Genomic DNA, 20,669 nt, shown 5'->3' on the forward strand with positions numbered 1-20,669 from the left:
ACACAAAGCATGACAACTTGTATAAAATAAAAAAACTTTTTAAATGTTTTCCCCTAAAACTTAAAAAATAATAAAAGTTAATAAAAATTAAAAATAATTTTCCCTTAAAAATATCCTCTAAATAAATTAAGTATCAAAACTAAATATGAAATTAATAATTGCAACTAGCCAAGTACTTAGAAGCAATTCGTGAGGGTTTGTATACTTCAAATAACATTTGCCATAAAATCTATCTTACATTGCAGAAATATTGTACATAGATTCTTCCTAAGAAATTAAAACGCATTTTATTTTTATTCAGTTAGCCTCGAAATGCTAAATGCTAAAAAAATGCATATATGTTTTTTGCAGATATAGTATAAATTTTTACAAAAAGTGGTGATATCCCTCTAAAAAACCTTACAAAGATAAAAAAAGTACGCTAAGTACATAAAAAACGTCTTAAAAAAACTACAGATCTAAAAAAATAATGAAAGTAAAAATAAAAACTGGTATGAGATCAATACAATTAGCTAAGTACAATAAATTATTTGATATTAATTTGTAATCAATACTAATTTACGAGAAGTGAATAAATTTTAACATTTTAATTAAAATCTAATTTTAAAATAACACTAATGTTATTTTACAATTTTCTCTAATTAGATTCAGTATCTCATAAATATTCTACATAATGAAACTAGACCGAGCTTATTCATTTCAAATAACATGAGAATTACACGAGAAGCAGCATATTATACCGTCGAATCAGATTTAAAAATATTGATATTATGTAAAAACATCAATGTAAAATCTATGTAAATGTGTAATATACTAAAGGGATCAATTTTTAATATTTTTCAACAAAAAATTCCTGAAAATTATCAATTTTATATATTGCTAGAGTGGATTGGTGGTTTAATAAGCGATTAAAATATTTTATCAACATTTATCGATGAATACAAACACTTAACTCGCCTTTTGTACAAAAATAAAGAAAGTAGGCTATCCTCGACTCTCGAAATTAAGCATCTCATCAATATTAAATCGGATCAGGGCGTGCTTTTACGGGTACGTATGTTTTATGAGGGGACTCTCCTCTTTCGATCAATCACACAAAAAAAAAACCCAGAGAGATCTTATACACACAAACTCTTCCATATCGCGTATAAATATATACAACGATCGGCTACGAAATCAGGAATAGATTTTCATGAATTTTCTTTCGGGGGAGGGGGGAGGGGGGTTATTGCCCAGCTATTGTGGCCTGATTCCCTTTCTTTAAACCCCTCTTTCGCTTCATCCATCTTTGCCTTCCATCGTCTTCCGCAATTGTCCCGTTCCTCTTTTCTCTCTCTCTCCCCCCTCCCCCTCCCCCCCTCTTCCCCTCTCTCTCTTTCGTCGTAAACGCGTCTTTCTCGTCTCCTTTCTTCACGCTCGATCATCTGCTGATCCGTCTGGTCGCTATCATCACAGTGCCCAACTTCTGCGCGACATCTCTGACCATTTCCTTATGAAATATTCACGCTGTACGACGAAATCATCGTTTGTTAGTCAACGCCATTTCTCCCGTCTCTCCTTTGGCACAGTCTCCCATCTCCTCTCTTGTAAGAACGCGGAGCCTCCAACACTATCTTCTGGTATTGTCATCTTCGTGGCCTATTTCTTTCTCCCGGTTGCCGCAACGTCTCTTTCAAAGGATTAACATTTCGGATGTGATGTATTTTTCACGATCGAGAATACGATTACGAGTTACGATTTCTCAGAGAAATAATAAAATATATAATAAAATGTGGTCGTTTTTTATTTACAAACGAATTAAACTTTTGAGCTTTCAAGCACATATCTAGATATTTTATTATCTTTTTTATATTCACAGAAAATAAATAATTATATGAAAAATGTTGATGATAAGAGAATACAAAAGTAAATAATAATATATAATGATATAATTATCTTTTTTGATTAATTAAGATTTTTTTGCTTTGATTAAAATATCGAGATTTGCGAAATTGTTTAAGAGTTGATAAATTCACTGCGAAAAAATAGTTTGCGCTCTCGTACATAAATTTTGGCGTCGCACATCGATAAGTTAGATGTAAATCGTCGAATACATTTGATTTGCATTTACATTCGATGAGTTCGCGAACTTTTGAATCGAAAGGTTAAACATAACGTTAAACATAGCGAATGGTATTGAAAATCAAAATTTTCAATCAATCATGGAAATCGAAAAATAAATAATCTTTTACTATTCTTTGCGCTGAGTAAAATCTAAACATTTCTAATATTTTCGTTTATTAACACGCAAAAAAATCGCGATTATCAGTTTTCACAAAACTCGCAAAAAGTCTCCGCGAAATGGCTTCCGTAGATATTAAGATCTATCGCGATATATTTAAAGAGAAAGAGATCTAATCAATGTCTAAATTAGAAATGCCCTGGCAACCTTGGAACGAAATGATACTCAAAGATACTATTTACAAGGCCGTCGCCTAATGATGCACGAAACGAAAATTGGTGAAAGGATGTATGGGATAATCTAAGTACCTTTCTCTCTCTTTCTCTCTCTGCTGGCTCGCGAAGATTTTCTGCAATTTTAATGAGCAGGTAGATCGTTAATAGACCGCATCGATCGTGAGAATATTTCCGTTTTCAGTCTGACAAATCGGCAATCACGTTTAACGTCTACTATCCTTTTATATCCGTTGATAAATAGCCAAATGGAATGGATTGCAGTATCTTTAGACGACAAATTTGTCGTATAATTATAGATCCTTTTTCATTTTCAGCACGCTAAAGTGCTAAACATGGTAGAAATAAATTTTTCTCCTACCTTCGATTTTATTTTTTAATTTATTAATTTTTTAATTTAACCTTTATTTTTTATTTTATTAATTTTTTAATTTAACATCTGTTTCGATTATTTTCGAAACCATTTAGTTATAGTTTTGTTCAAAACTTCTCTTTTAAACCTCTAAGTTGAAAATTCGTTTTTTGGAGGCACAAAGTAAAAAGAGAAAGAGAGAGAGAGAGAGAGAGAGAGAGAAAAGAGAGGAGATCTCTCCACAATTTCTATATAAATCAAATCTGTCGAAATCTTTTCAAATTTATAAATGTGAGAAAATTGAGATTGAAAATAGGATCATAATTCTGATTCGAGAATGAAAAAATGAATAATGAGAATAAGCGACAAAAATCGTAGCATACACGCACATACACACACGCAACATTTATACACACTAATATCCCTTCAATTTGTCGGATGACTGACCGTCTTAAGATGCTGGTTTCGATTTCAATTCATGATTATGTCCGCGTGTAACAATGCCAAGACAGGAGGCGGCTTGTCTTACAATGACGAGCGAAAAGTAACAAGTGTGTGCAAGCTTCAGCGATGATGGAGAGCTGATTAAGCAAATCAGAAACGCATTTAATGCACACGCGATAAGTTCTCATTGTTATATCGCACTGTTAAAGAGAACAAATTTTCACATTTCTCTACAAAAGCTTATATAAGTCTTTCTCTTACTTATGGATACTTTTTGATAATATACGCTTTTATTTAATTAAATTTGGGGAATTGCATGTATTATATTTATCTTCATTTTTCATTTAATTCTGCGGCAAATTTTTATATAAAAAAAATTATGATATTAAATAATTTTGATTCAAATATTTTTGACTCGAAAATAATTCGATTCATTAATTTTTTGCTTAAAAATAATTTGAGTTAATTATTTTTGACTAAAAAATAATTAACGCAGTGTAGTCGAAAATCACAAAGTCAATTCGTTTCACAGTCATTTGGACACGAAATGTTGTCTTCGTACTTTCAGCATTCCTTAATCGCGTGTACTATCTCGTGCACAACATTAATTAAATTAAATTGCATTGCATCGCTAAATATTTATCCAGCTGTATATTTAAAATTATAAATATTCGATCGAGCAACGTATAGAAGGAAAGTGAATCGCAAGGTGAAATAAGAGGGTCAACGAGATGTGTGTATGAGACTCAAAAGCGGTAACATATTTATACACACGTGTGGAATAATGATACATATAGGTTCTGTCCCGCCCTTTTTTTACGTCTTCGTTCACCACCACATTACGCGATATTATCGTCGTTCTTACATTTCGAATGTAGACTGTGGCCTCAAATTTAAGTTTCCATCGCTACAATTATCTCTCTACGCTAGCAAGGTCGCCATGTCCATTTGAAGATCGCAGCCGCATTTTCATCAAGGCTAACAATGTCGCGTCCATTACAATTAAATAACGAATGATATAACGCTTCTTATAGCATTATTATAATATAATCTATAAAAGCTCATTATGTAAAATTACAGGTTGTATTTTTATAAGTTAATGATAAAATTATCAGACTAGATTTTTACGATCATTTTCGCATTCCTTGTATTTTAATAATGAAACGATTAATAACACAGGCGAAACTTTAGGTTTGATTAGTTAGAAAAAGCAGAGAAGGTGAATCTGATAGATTTTTTGACGCTGAAAACGAATCTGGCTGCAGAATTTCTCCAGCACATCAGGTTTTCGAGTAATTTGAGTAATTAAATAGTCCAAAAATAGCTATTTCGGCTCATTTCATGAATTTATTATGAGGGAACCTAATTTTTTGAAATATTTCTGTCAATGGCATCGTACAGTATTATTCTTCATCTTTCAATTCCATTTTCGATTGCTTCCGCACGATTTTTTTTCGCTGAGATATACAAGTTATAAGACTGGTCATGCATTGTGATCCAATAAGCTATTCTAATTCAAACCATGTTATCTCTCTGTCTTATCACGAATCAAAATTTGGGTAAAAATATAAATTTTTGAACATCGCCTGTCATTTTTGAAATTAAAAATAGCGCATCCGATATGACAGACAGAATCACAATAAAAAGATATAAAATTTAGAAAAATTTATCAAAATGTGTAACAATTGTATTAGATATATTTTTACAGGACTTTTTTGGACAACCGAACCTGACATGTAAGCTTTTTCAAATTTCAAGATGGATTTGTCATATTAATGCTTATGTAAATTTTCTTATAACTTCATACTTGTATATCTCAGCGAAAAAAAATCGTGCAGCGGCAATCGAAAATGGATTTGAAAGATGTAGACTAGCATTATATGATGGCATTGGTAGAAATATTTCAAAAAATTAGGTTCTTTCATAAGAAATTCATGAAATTTGTTGAAATTGCCATTTTTCGACTATTTAAATATGAATTACTCGAAAACCTGATGTGCTGGCGAAATTCTGAGGCCAGATTTGTTTTCAGCGTCAAAAAATCTATCAAATTCAGCTACTCTGCTTTTTGTAACTGCCCCCGCAGGCCTGTGTAATTAATTAGAAAATAATTAATTAATAATATATAATTTGCTTAAAAGAAACGTATCTTGTTTATAATTAATATATAATTTGCTTAAAAGAAAAAAGTGTGCCTTGTCCTTATACAATGATTTTACTTCAATGCATATTATAAATCAAAGTATACACATGTTCGATAGTATAAATGTTTGCTGCATGCAAGAAAGCAGCATAAAAGTGCTTTAGGTGTATATTTCCAACGAGATGTAATGAAATATTCCGTGTTTTTGTGAAATTTTTTCATCCTCGATCAATAAATTGTCATTTCCATCGCAAGCGCTGGAATTCGCAAAATTCACCGAATCGACATTAAAAATACGACTTCAAGATTCCAATTCAATTTCAAATCCTCCCGGTAGTACTTTGAGGACTATTATATTAATTATATAAAATCCAGAGAAAAAATAACTTTTATGAGCGAGCGAGAATCGATAAGTTTCGACGTGATGCGGCATTACCGATGACGGATTACATGTAATAATTTCGTGTAAAAATGAACCGGTCTGCGCATATTTTTCCTTTGCAAGTGAATCGAGAAACAACAAGTTCCTACGACTTATCATTATCAATGAGATACTGCATCCGAAGCAGTGATTGCTCGTTATTCGGAGTCCCATCGACACTCGATGAGAATCGTAAATTCAAAGACTTTTTCGATTCACATTGTATTAATCGTCCATAATGCAAGATGGAGTCTTTTAAACGGCAATGATCTGAATAATGGTATTCACGATAGTCGTCGAATTTAATTTAAAAACAGCCAGTCCATTGTACGTGCGAAAATATATAAACAGAGACGAAGAGCCCACGCATTGTAGTTCTATGCTACCGAAGATCTTGTGAAACGAATTTACATTTACGGCTACTGGTATCCCCGTGAAAAGACTATTGAAATTGTTTCAAATTTCCCCACTTAAGTTCTTATGTAAGCTCTTTTTCCGGCGGAGTATAATTTGCATAAAAAGCGAATCTGTTTATATCGCAAAAAATCTGATACATCGCTCATTCAAATAATTTATTTATGAATGTATGGACGGTAAATATACACACACACACACACACACACACACATACAGGGTGTCCCAGACTTAACGAATTAGTCGTTAATGGTAGATTCCTGAGATCATTTGGAAACGAAAACCTTAATATTAAAATGTTGAGGAAGATGTAGTGTCGGCGCTACAAAAGATTAAAGATTACCAATCGGCGCGTTACGTTCTCCTGTGAGACCCTTTCAGGGACATAGTGCATCAAGGCGTACAGCGCGATAATATCGATAAAGAGATCAATGAAAAATAGGATTCTACAGTGAGCGCGATTGTGTCTTCAATGCGACAGTAGTCAGTAGTTTGAACATTTTTATAAAGTCTTCCTCAACATTTTGGTATTAGAATTTTTGCCTTTAAATGATCTCAGGAATTTGCTATTAACGGCTGATTCGTTAAGTCTGGGACACCCTGTGTATACATATATATACATATATGCAGAATGCCTCAAAAGTCTTGGAACGGCCAAATATTTCGAAAATAAAGCATTTTAAAGAAAAATGCTTCATACAAAAGTTGTAGAATTTTAAGTGACTCATTATATAGTAATATTACTATAACATTGAACAGCGTCGTCAAGATTACGTCGTGAAGATCGTTCTGAATTTTTTAAATGAAATCCTCTATTTTTTGTCGTATATTCTTATAGCTTATCTCGAAAGCTTTCCAAAATATTTTAATAAAATATTTTTTTATTAAGTACTTTCCGAGTTATGAGATTTGAAATAATTTCTTAATTTTATATAAACTGTAAGATATTTCATAAAATATTTATTCGATAATCTTACTTCAATATTTTTATGTAAAAAATAACGAGAGGAGTCAATTAATTTAAAGAAAACATATAGTTGTTTAAAAAAAATATTAATTTGCAATTAACAGTTGCACATTATATATATATATATATAATAATAAAAAATTAAATTACGCTTTTATAATCTTCTCCAAGAAGATATTTTGTTAAATTTTCCATAAAATTGAAGCAGTTTTAATTCTAAAAATATAATATATAAACGATACAGTAAAGCAAAAGTTAAATTTAATAATTAGAAATCTAACATTCTTTTAAAAGAAGATTTCATGTAAAAAATAATTTGTGGAGATATAATTTGAAAAAAAAAACTGTGTGCATGAAAAGAAATTTAGAAATAAAAATTAAAAATAATAATAATCTTTGAAATAGGATATAATTTGCCTTACAAAGTGAAACAACAGTTTATGTTACAAAAAAGAATTGCACTTATTCATGCAGAATTTATTTACAAATTGGACAAACAATATGGATATGGCTATATTGATCCTAAAAAATAAAATTAAATTATATTCTTCCAATATTTAAAATATTTTTATTATATTTTTTATATAATTGAAGAGTTTTTATGTTAAAAGTGTAGAAATAAGATAGAGGCAACAAAACTTAAATTAGAAATCTAACATTTTTTAAGAAAAGATTTTACGTGAAAAATATTTTATTAAATATTTTAAATTTATTTTGTAATTTTATAACTAAAAGAAAGCTATTCTCTCTCTCTCTCTCTCTCTCTCTCTCTCTCTCTCTCTCTCTCTCTCTATATATATATATATATATATATATATATATATATATATATATATATATGTATGTATGTATGTGTGTGTGTGCGTGCGTGCGTGCGTGCGTGCGTGCGTGCGTGCGTGCGTGCGTGCGTGCGTGCGTGCGTGCGTGTGTGCGTGCGTGCGTGTGCGTGCGTGCGTGCGCGCGCGTATGTGTGTGTGTGTGAGGACAAGATTTACAAAGAAGGAATAAAAGGGAAACAAATTAAAAGAACGATAAAAGACTGCAAATATTTCTCATTGACTTTCTGCCTTTTAATTTATGGAATTGTAACAATGTACAATTTCGTGGAAGACGATTGGTAGATCATGCGACAGAGATACTTAATGACCGGTACTCTCGGTGACGGTATTGTCGTTTGCGGCCCGTTTTATTGCCGTTTGCGCCAGTCTATAACTGAAGTGAGGACATTGTTCGGACGTCTGGGAGTCTCTCATGATTGTCATGCTCTGTATTCTCGTAATAGCCGCCGTATTCAAATACCGATCTGTCGACGCTTGTATACATTTGCCTGGTTTGTTGAGCAACGTAAAAAAAAGAGATAGGAGATCCTGATGTCGTTTGTGCAATATTGCTTAACACCGCCAAATTCTATTCGGTTTTACAAGGATTGAATTGAAGAGAAAAATGTACTGAATATGTTGTTGTCTATGGCTTTCTGTTACATCATATATTTAGCTCTATATAATTTGATTCACTTTTTTTGTATAAAATAATATGCGTGATTCTGCTCCCATTGAAGGAAAAGGAAACTTATGGAAAAAATATAATAATAATAGTTTATATTATTATATACCTTATATATATATTTTATTTTGTCTATATTATATGTTTTATATATTTATATAATACTTATGTAATGTTTTATGTAATAAATAAATAAAAATTTATCATTTTTATTTCTTTAATGTGAGATTATATCACTAGTATTCTTTATTTTACCACGCATAATTATATTAATTTCTGTCTTATAATCGTAATAAAAGCATTTTATGTCATCATCATATATATATGATGATGATGATGACATAAAATTGCTGAAACCAAAAAGAATCCCAACAATTTGTATGAATGTGTGTGAAGGACCAATTGTCAATAAAAGAAAGATCGGGAGAAACTCATGGCAATTTACTTCCTTAAATTTTCTGCTCGCGCGATTTATTGGTATTCCTAAGGGATTTCGGCACGTATCATTTACAATTACTTTCACGCAAGATTTGCATCCAATGTAATTTGCAATTTATTGCAATCGGCGGACGGTCAATGGATTCGCCGAAACTGATTCTAACAAATTGCCGATAGCGAGACAGAGATGGATCGCGCGAGGTGAAACAGCGAAGGCAACGGAAGAAGGAAATAACGGGACAAGAGAGCTCTCGACGCCCCAACATCGGTTTCACGATGTTGTTGTGAAAACAACGATAAAAATTATGACGTTAATTATCAATTAACTATTAAACTGTCCTCGAGATATCTATAGTAGTGCATCTTTGCGTGCGCCATCGATGCAAGCTCATTATTCTATGAATAATGTATTGTTGATATCTCGTTTAATCGAACATTCTATGACTCGCGTCTCTTTTTATTCTTACGTATAATTTGACCAATTAAATTAGAGATGTCTGATTGGTCAGTTTAAACTCATCTAAAGATAAATAATAATTTAATTTTTAATCGATAATAATAGCTCATTTTTTTGGTATTTTATGTAGCTGTAAATATTTATATTATATCAATTAATATATCTTAAATCTACTCTTTTACACACACAGTCTATAATTCACGGAAAAATTTAAGAAAAAATTCTACAACTACTTTTGTATGTCGCATATTTTAATGTGTGAATGCATCATGACTATATTATACAATATACAGGGCGATCCTGAAAAACGTTATGTCTTTAAAATGACGTATTCCTGACACCATTCTAAGACAATTTTTCCTTTACCAAAATTTGATTTGAAGCGTAGTTTTTGAATTATGAGCAAAAATAGTTAGTAAATCACGCGTCGGGTACAGAAGGCAGGCAGGAGCGGCGCGGCGTGCCGCGAGCGCGGGCGCAGCTGACCGCCCGACGGGTGATTATCACCGCATGAGTCGCTAACTATTTTATCTTATAACATAAAATTATGCTTTAAATAAAATTTTGGTAAAGAAGAAAATGTCTTAGAATTACGTCAGAAATACGTGTTCCTTAAAATAACGTTATTTTAATAATGAAAAGTTGTTCCGGATCGCCGGCCGTCCGACGTTGCAATCAGCTGATTGCTACACGCGATGTGTGTATGGCGGAGTGTGTGCGTAAGAGAGAGAGAGAAAGAGAGAGAGAGGGAGGGTAGGAGGGACAGACATTCATACACACGCACGCACTTTTTTTCTCGCTCCCTTTCTCTCTTTTACGCAACACTCATACACTCTCTCATTCAGTCTCTCACTCACACTCTCTCGGTCACTCACTCACTCACTCACTTGCTTACTCACTTGCTCACTCACCTTGTAGCAGCGTAGCGAATCTTCATGCTATGTATTGTTGTTATCTGCTGCACGGTTATGATTGCTAGAGATGCGCGACACATCGAAATTTTTTCGATTATTAGTCTCACACTCGATTGACACAATACAGATTACACGATAACGAGTTTACTGTTTATTCACTCACTATTGATTTATCGATACCAAAAATTACTTTCAAAGAAACGCGAATGCAAACAGCACATGACTCGACGCGAAGCGACGGACCGCGGAGACTGCGCGACAACAAGAGTTATGTTGCCAGAAACGCGACACGCGACGTAATTAAAATTACATTATTCTTGCGATTGACTTAAATCTTCGCATCGTGAATGCAATAATTTCGAAAACGTAATAACGTACAACACATGCTTTTTAAAATAATAATTATTTATTATAATTAGAAATAGTTATTATTTATAATAAATAATTAATTTTTTAAGTATGTCATTATACGTTTCATGTTTTCTACCGCATTCGCAATGCGAAGGTTTTAGCCGATCGTTCGTCTTATCTCGCGTCAATCACGCGCCACGCGCAAGTCGTTTGTTAGATGTCGCGTGTCGCGTTTCTGGCAACATAACTCTTGTGGTCGCGCAGTCTCCGCGGTCCGTCGCTTCGCGTCGAGTCATGTGCTGTTTGCATTCGCGTTTCTTTGAAAGTAATTTTTGGTATCGATAAATCAATAGTGAGTGAATAAACAGTAAACTCGTTATCGTGTAATCTGTATTGTGTCAATCGAGTGTGAGACTAATAATCGAAAAAATTTCGATGTGTCGCGCATCTCTAGCAATCATAACCGTGCAGCAGATAACAACAATACATAGCATGAAGATTCGCTACGCTGCTACAAGGTGAGTGAGCAAGTGAGTAAGCAGGTGAGTGAGTGAGTGAGTGACCGAGAGAGTGTGAGTGAGAGACTGAATGAGAGAGTGTATGAGTGTTGCGTAAAAGAGAGAAAGAAAGCGAGAAAAAAAGTGCGTGCGTGTGTATGAATGTCTGTCCCTCCTACCCTCCCTCTCTCTCTCTTTCTCTCTCTTTCTCTCTCTCTCTTACGCACACACTTCGCCATACACACATCGCGTGTAGCAATCAGCTGATTGCAACGTCGGACGGCCGGCGATCCGGAACAACTTTTCACTATTAAAATAACGTTATTTTAAGGAACACATATTTCTGACATAATTCTAAGACATTTTCTTCTTTACCAAAATTTTATTTAAAGCATAATTTTATGTTATAAGATAAAATAGTTAGCGACTCATGCGGTGATAATCACCCATCGGGCGGTCAGCTGCGCCCGCGCTCGCGGCACGCCGCGCCGCTCCTGCCTGCTTTCTGTACCCGACGCGTGATTTACTAACTATTTTTGCTCATAATTCAAAAACTACGCTTCAAATCAAATTTTGGTAAAGGAAAAATTGTCTTAGAATGGTGTCAGGAATACGTCATTTTAAAGACATAACGTTTTTCAGGATCGCCCTGTATATATATATATATATATATATATATATATTTTAGTTTTAAATATATTTCCTGTATTGCATGTAAAATAAAATCGTATTCCAAAACTCTAAATTTCGGATAAATTTATTTTAAATTAAAATTTCGGGCATGTTTATGCGAATGATATTTTATATATACATTTCCGAATAATTTAGTGATAGTCATTTTTTTGTATTCATATCGCATTAATGCGATATGTAGTATTTTCGATTGTTTCAATATAAATATATTTATCAAAGTCTCCTGCTTGTCTCGTGAATCGGGCGGTCTCACGTGTTCTCGAATGGGCGCAGTCAAGGCGTACGCCTGAAGGCACGTAAATTTATGAACGAGGAAACGGCAGAAACGTAGCTTTTGCAATGTCTACTTTCCGGCAGAACGAATCGTGATATAAGAACGAACGTGGGTGACTTTGCTTTTGCTCGGGAGGGAGTTCGCAAGCGCAGCTTTAGAACTGGTTTCGAACGTGTTAGATGTCGGATGCGTTTTTCGCGCGAAATGTCAAGACGCGAACTGTCATTGATCCCCGTGACAATATGTGCGATTAATTCCATATTACGTAAGGCTTTTTCAAGCTGTGCTCTCATGAGAAAATACGAAATATAATTTCACGAATATTTTATATAAATTCAAGCAAAAATTATTAGTTTTCTCAATTGTAGAGAAGATAATATTTGAATTTATGATTATTATATAATATTACATAATCATGGATATGCGAAATAATATTTGTAGTACTTTATCGATGTTTTTCGCCAAACACTTAAAAATTTCTAATATCATAAATTGTGCATCATTAAAAATAATGCAGCAGATAATGTTTACATCCTATACTAATCAGCTCTAGTTACTGTCACATTACCATATTTTCTCCTCGCGAGATGCGCGTACGTGTCAAATGTAACATAGACAAGCCATCAAGCGCGAAGCAACTTCCGTAATCACACTCTTGACTCTGCGCGCGCGTTCGATTGTCTTTATTCAAATGAAAGTCTCTTTCTCTGTATGTATGCGCCAATCACTCATTCCTGATGTTCCCGTTCATAGATTATCGCGCTCTCGCGACACCTCAGGTCTGCATTTCAAATAGGCGCCGTAATTTTACCGGGAGACGCTGGCGCCAAAAGGAGTACGAATTGAGATTTTGTCGACAACGAGCTACCGCACTAACGAGAAAATCTAGCCCCGAGACACTCAATTAAGAGATAGGTATTATAATTCCAATATTAAAACCTTAAGACAATCGTGTAAGTTATCTCGTGTGGCAATTTTCATTTTGCAATTTTACTTACAAAGAGAAAGCAGGAATATGTACGAGATTTTTAACTTATACAATTTTGAGCGCGTAATTTGATGGATCGTATAAACTGCAATACATATTTATGTTATAAATTTTATTTTATAAAATTTTATTTTATTAAATTTTATTAAATTTTATTTTATTAAATTGACATAAATTCTATCAACAGTCTTTATATTTTTTTCAAAATGTCAGAATCTGTTCTGCAATGTTTCTGTATATTTTAATTCATATTTTCGTTATTTTATCAGCTCTACCAGCGATTTGATGTTAGATATATATATATAAGGGAGATATTAATTTCCAAATTTAGATATTCTCCTTTAGACTCGACGAATACCGAACACAATCTTCGCACGATTTTCAAAGAATCAAAAACACCAGGATATCGCGAAGAAAACAAGGAAAAAGAGGAAGAGAGAGAATCGTAAGTTATTTTACCTTATACGTCATATCTCGACCTTGCCGAGGGTGGTAGCACTTCCGTTGATTCGTGACACTTTTCCATTTTTGCCCTGCTCATAATACGGGCGAGAGATAGAGATAGAGATAGATAGATAGATAGAGAGACAGAGGGGGGGGGGGAGAGAGATGGAGAGAGAGAGAGAAGAGAAAAACAGAGAGGAAGATGGAAAGACAACACTGGGGAAGAAGAGGAATAAAAGCAGGCGACGGAGATGACAAAAGAGCACTCGTTTGGCAACAACACACTATCCTCACATTTCAGAGGTCACTCCTTTTCTTCTTTTTTCTCTCCCCTTTCACCTGTACGAGTGCTGAAAGTCGGCCCGTTTATGAGGATACGGGTTGTCGAAACGTCCGCACGAACATTCCGCAAACCTTTGGACCGTTTTTCAATAATATATCCAATTAGAAGATCCTCGTTTTTACTACACTTAGCGCGACCACGTGCTCGGATAACGGTGTCTCGATCGTTCCCGTTCAGGCAATATACACGAGTGCCTATCCCTTTATCAATACCACACACACCACACAACGTAGACTTATCGTTTCAGGAAAATTTTATCCTTTCTGACTAGAAGTCCCTTGTGATCGGCACGTTAAACGATGATTGATCACCTTGTCTCAAAGTTCTCCCGCACAGCGAAAATTCGGTGGGATTCTCGAGGGATTTCGACACTGTCAATCCCTGTATTCGTATCGCGCGTTGACAGAACGTAAGGTCCTGATCTTTCAACGTTTCTCTTTCTCTCTCTCTTCAGGAACGATGGAAGGAGCGAACCACCGTTGCTCACCACCGTCCGGCGATCGTTTGGCGCCTGTGCTCCGTTGTCCAGATCCTCTCTCGCGAGGCGTGATATCCCTCTCCCCTCTCATTCACCTTCCTGGCACGGGACGAAGCGGAATATCAGCAAGAGCAGCTCTCGCGAAGGAGATTCGTGAGACGCGACGAGAGTGGAGTGGTCCTCGTACGGTGGTGAGTAAGCCGTGTGTAAAGCGGGGCGATGCCGCCTGCACACACACAGGTACACACAGACACGTGGATACGTATATACTGTCGCGGGTACCGTCGATTGGGCGGGGAGACTGAATCCGTAGGCTGGCGGGTAGGTTAGTAAGTAGGTAGGTAGGTAGGTAGGTAGGTAGGTAGGTAGGTGAGCTACACACACGGGAAATACACCGAGAAGATCGAGTATCCGTGTACGTAAATGTATCGGATCATACGGTGTGGCCGCGACGCGGGTTGGTATGAGCGTACGCTGACACTTGTTTGTATGCGTGATAACTGTCGTGCGTTTGTTCGTGTAAGTGTGAACGCGGAGTGAAGGAGAGCTACCCTGCGTGTTAACCGTGAGAGACGTCGGTAAAGTAAGGTAAGTGCTCTCCTCTCTTTTAGCCACACAGAGTAACACCACGCCGGGCACGCGACCTGCCCTCCTCCCTCCTTCAGTATCCCTCCTTCTTGCTTCTATGCGCTTCTCTTCGTGCTCCTTTTCCTACTCCCTGTTGTCGAAGGACGTTTCTCCCTCTAGCCAACGTTTCTTCCTCTCCGCTAGATTCCTCCGGTGCTCTTCTTGTGACTGTCCTTTTCCCACTCTCTGTGCATCGGTCCGTGCAGGAACCCCGGTGAGGAGGTGGATGGTGTTGGTGCACCACTCCCACTCGGTGGTCACCGACACACCGGAATTCTCCCAGTCGAGCCACACGCTCTCGCGGAAACGAGAAAGAGAGAGACAGAGAGAGAGAGAGGAATGAAAAGAGAAGGGGGAAAAGGGACGAGAGATGAGAAATATCGAACAGTCACTATCTCTTCTCTATCGTTACTCGCGGCGTAACCTCTCAAGCAACTAATTCACCTTTGCAACTGTATCGACACTCCATCGTCCACGAATACATTCGTCTCTTTCTCCGTTTTTTTCTTCACCTCTTTCTTCTTCTTCTTCTTCGTTTGCATGTTTGATACGTTCAGGGCTCCAACGAAAAAAAAGGAAATACAAAAGCAAGATTAAATAACAAATAATAGTTCTTTCTCTCTCTCTCTCTTTTCCTCTACAATAGATTTTATATTTCATTGAGTATTAAAATTTGTTTTAGATAATATGACTTTTGTAACAAAATTTAAGATATAATAGAACTGTTTAGAACTTTAAAAATGTCATATAATGCAGAAAACATTTGAAAAAGTAAAACACATACATTTTTAGACTTTTATTTTGAACTTCATTGCAAATAGACCGTATAAATTAAAAGAGAGAGAGGTTTTAAGAATAATTTCATTGAAAGATCGAATTCAAACTTTAATTTACAAATTATTTAATATAATTATAATTAACAAACGGCGGATTGCTGTTAAAGTTTTATTGAAATAAAATCAACATCATAAAAGAACCTCTAAAAAGACTTAAAATATTTGAGATTCTGCCTTTGTATATCAATGTTATGATTTTCGATTTACATATGTACCTTTGATTTCGTTACGTGACTCATTTGGTTATCTTTATCGACTTCCTACTTAATCCGTTTCGATTTCGATATTGACGCAATTGTATCAAGAGTGGGTCAATGTACTCATCTTCGTCAAAGATCGAAACTGTTTCTCATCGTTTCTAACTCGTTCATCACATCGTGATATCCCTTCTATTTCGCCTCCCGGCCGCGCTAATTCACCGCTGCAACTGTATTGTCCCATCCCCACCATAAGATACTTTGCTCCGGTTTCTCTCCGCGATGACGATCCGGTTGTCCTAGGACCGGACCAGCTTGTTGTCAGTGTTTCGTTGCTCTATTGGCGGCTTAAAAGTCTTTCAACTCGTTTCTTTCTCTCTCTGATCGATCTCGTAAGTCTATGTCTTTAACATGTATCGTTAGAGAAAAATACTTTTGTGATTGCTTAATTCATTTTTTACTGATTTATTTACTTTATTTTCTTATCTTAGACTTAAAAAATTTGAAATTATTACAATTTGTACATATAACAGAGTTGATTGATTTTTGAATACTTGAATCAATATATGCACGTGATTTATTATTGTTTAATAATATTATGATGATTTATTATGATGATTTCTTATTGTTTAATATTATTGTTTAATATAATGGATATTGAAAATATATATATAAATAAATAATGTATAATTATTTTGTCACTCGTTATAATTAAATTTACAACATCTAGAAATGGATGGAACATACAATATAATAGAGAAGAGAGAATATATATATATATATATACAATAATAAAATAATTTTAATATATTATTTCAATAAAGATTTCAATTTTACGAGGCTGATCTTCTCCATTCTTGAGTGAAAAATACCGATCACGCGGTTTTCTGATGGATTACTCATCTTTACTCGGTATTTGGCAGAAAATTTACCCAATTCGCGAGTTTCTGGGTCAATCTTTAATTGGCTTTTTAGCTTCAAATTGGCGAAACCTAAGCATGGCGAGTAATTTGAGCAGACAAGATACGCCCTGCGAGACTTTAGATCATCATCGGATCTTCGCGGATTTCCCCGTCTTGTTACGCAACTTGATCATGACGATCCTGACACAGTTACTTGGTCAGGACAGTTATTAATACGGTCCGGGATTAAAAGAGGAATAAAAAATAATAATAATGATAATAAAAAGGCAGACGAAGAGCGGAGAAACGCGAGAAAAGGCTCTCCCTTTCACAGTTTGATGACCTTTTTTGTAATCTCTTGTCATGTCGGACAAAAAGGTGTGCGATGTCTGATCCCTCTTTCTTACTGCGGCTCGTTTCCAATAAATGCGTCGTGTTGTGTTTCGATTTGGAAATTTGAACCTTCGGCTTCGGCGGCACGCGGCCACTATCATATCATTAAAAGAACCATCAAGCGACGCATTCAAGGGGTATTATGATGTCCGATGACGCTCCACACAACGGAATTGCTAACAAAGAAATTCTTTACTATGTTTCTGCGTAAAATTACGTTGCGTTTTTAAATTTTACACATAATTTTTTATATATATAAAAAATAAATAAATAATTATTTACCAGAATCTTATATCGCGTACATTGCTAAGGCCCGTATTTATAGTCGTGATTCTGCTGAGAAACTCAGCTAAAACTAATCTTGAGATGTGATACGGTTTAATAAATGAATCTTAAGAATCGATATGATATTCATTTATAATCTCGATTCAATAGAGATACTCAGAGGAAGTTTGTCTTGAGATGCAGCTATGTTCATTGCATTTCAATAATCGATACTTGAGAAAAGATCATACGTGTACATATTAATAGTCTTTAGATTTCGTAGCTAAGATTTGAGTCGGGAAAAATTGCGTATCACTCAAGTGTGGTTCGAAAGTGACTTGAGGAAAAGTTGACAGAATTTATAAAATAATTTACACAGATTAATCATCAATTGATTCATAGAAGTACGTTTATATTGCAGTTTAATAATATATAAGTGTACCTAATAATAAAAAAGTAATATAATAAATAAATAAATATATAAATAAAATAAATAATATAATATAAATAATTAATATATGATTAATATAAGTAATATAAATAATATTTTTACTTCATAGTAAAGAAGCACTTAATAGTGAAAATATTTTTATTACAAAATTTTTAACAATGTACAGGTTAATTAAAATGAATTGGATTGAAAATTATGAACAATATGATATTTATGAAAATTATGATCAATATGATATACATGAGGAATTACGCGAACGTTTACCAAAACGTTATATTAAAGATGCACGAAATCCCTTCGAATGGTGGTCTGAAGAGGAATTTATTAAGAGATACAGATATAATAAGATACAGATATAATTAGACTATATAATAATTACCTTTTCATTAATATAAGTGCTAGCATTGAAAGCAGATGCAATCTTGAGCCATGCTTCTTGCTTGGCTTTAATGGAACTGCCATCCGTTTTTTTATTTTCAATAACATGTTTGTACTTGACCATGCATTCAAGTGAAAACTTTTTTTCAAAAGATGTAAAATTTTTCTTTTTTTGTATCGATGACATTCTGTCACTTTTGTATTCACTTATGACACTTATTTAAAAAAAGGTTACTCAAACAAGCGCGTATCGCTGCTTTAATCAATATTTTAAAACTCAAGACGAATTTCATGTGAGTAATTATTCCATTTTTCAATTAAATACAGTCTCAAGTGATCTTTAATCAAAATGTAACTATTGAACCGTTCGTATCTCAAGACACAAAACTCCAATCTGAGTATCTCATCTGATACGTTCTTGAGACGAGATTCGAGAAACGACTATAAATACGGGCCTAAGATTTTCTGTCTCTCTTTTTTTTCTTTGCGATCAAAATTGCGTCCCGAAGTTGCCCAACGAGAGGTCTCCGAGAGAGCCAGATGACAGTTTGCTATAAGTCTTAGTGTCACTTCAGGGTTGTCGATCGTGATATTTGAGATTTACGGAGGCGGGTCAGGAATTCGTGACCGACGGTCGCGACAGATTCTCTCTCCCTCCTTTTTCCCTCCCTTTTTCCTCTTTGCGCTTCGCGCATTCTATTCTCATATGACGGGGCTAAGGACGGGGTTGACACGCGTGTATACACGCGAGCATTTCTGTCGCGGAACCCGTCATTAGACGCCTACGCGAACAGAGTAGGCCTATATCGTCGAGGACGGCACGACACGATGTCGCTGATGGTGTGATTGTCGACAAAGAAAGAACGCACGCGGAATCGCGTCGCCCTGCTAAGAACGTTGTTGACAATGGCGTGCGTGCGCGCGCGCACCGGAAGCCTCATAGTGAAAGTCAAATCATCCTAAACGCTTCTCTCTCGTGGATCGTTGAGATCCGCTTGGGTAGAGATCGCTTTAATTCAGCGCCTCTTGTTACAACTGACACGAATAATCTCGAGTATATCTCGAAACTTTGCGTTCTCTTATTTTTGTAACCTCAATATTATCTTACATTTGTAGATTCGAAAAGATTTCGCGCGATTATTTGATTTACGTAGAATCATTGAGCTTCTTTGCCTTGTATGTCAAAATATATATAATAAATATAGTATGTAAACATAAAGTAAATATAATATGCATAATAATAGTTTTTCCACTTAGAAATTTAAAAGAGAAATTTTCGATAAAATTATAGATTAAATAGATTTAAAAGAGAGTGATTTGACTTAAAACATCAAAATAGATATTTAATTGAAAATTGATCGAAGTAGGAGAAAAATTTCCTCTTGGACATTCCGTCATGAATTTGTATACAAGGTATTCCAAAATTACCGAATATTTTTTTAATGAGTTTTATTGCCAATTTGAGAAAACGAGTTTTTTTAGTAAAAATATTAATTGAAATATCAATAATCTTTGAGTTATAAATAATTGAGAAAGAAAAACTTATCAATTAAATGGAGTTAATTTTAAATGAAATGTATTTGAATAGAGTTTTAATTAGAGACTTGATTTTACACTAAGATATATAATTGAAAATTTATAAAAAATTCTTCATTTTTCGTTAATACCCCACACCTTTGCTAAAAAAATTAAACTACAAATCCATTAAAAGAATATTTGATATATATAATAATTTTGAGATATACACAGTATAATAAAAATGAAAAAAAGAGACATTATGTGCGATAAAAGTTCAATGCAGGATTCTAAATAATTATGATTAAAGACAAAAATTGTTGAAAAAGCATTGACATTTATTATTTCTCAAGTTCTATCTTGATTTTATTTCTTGTGCAATTCTTATTGAAGATAAGTAAGTATTGTATATATGCTATCATGCAATGAGAACTATAAAAATGAGACTGGTAATGTAGCTGATTCTTGTACATACAATGTGGTTTTTTTGTGGCTTTACTTCATCGCAGCAACTCGATGTGCTAATAGAGA

At 34.5% G+C, this 20,669-nt stretch overlaps 1 protein-coding gene across 4 annotated transcripts in view; it reads right to left on the reverse strand.

Annotated features, from left to right (window-relative positions):
* Positions 1-14,735, reverse strand: part of LOC145976385 (uncharacterized) — a 44,848-nt gene extending 30,113 nt beyond the window's left edge. For 3 of the 4 annotated variants that reach the window (XM_083107442.1, XM_083107452.1, XM_083107448.1), the window contains exon 1: positions 13,770-14,735. The gene's annotated coding sequence lies outside the window, so the exon portion shown is untranslated. The remainder of the gene's footprint in view (positions 1-13,769) is intronic. The other variant, XM_083107460.1, reaches the window with a different exon arrangement.
* Between the last annotated feature and the right edge of the window lie 5,934 nt (positions 14,736-20,669).

The sequence above is a fragment of the Camponotus vicinus genome, unplaced genomic scaffold (assembly GCF_025532165.1).
Source record: "Camponotus vicinus isolate PSW18456_S1 unplaced genomic scaffold, iyCamVici1.0 SCAF_1, whole genome shotgun sequence".
In the NCBI taxonomy this organism is placed as follows: Eukaryota; Metazoa; Arthropoda; class Insecta; order Hymenoptera; family Formicidae; genus Camponotus; species Camponotus vicinus.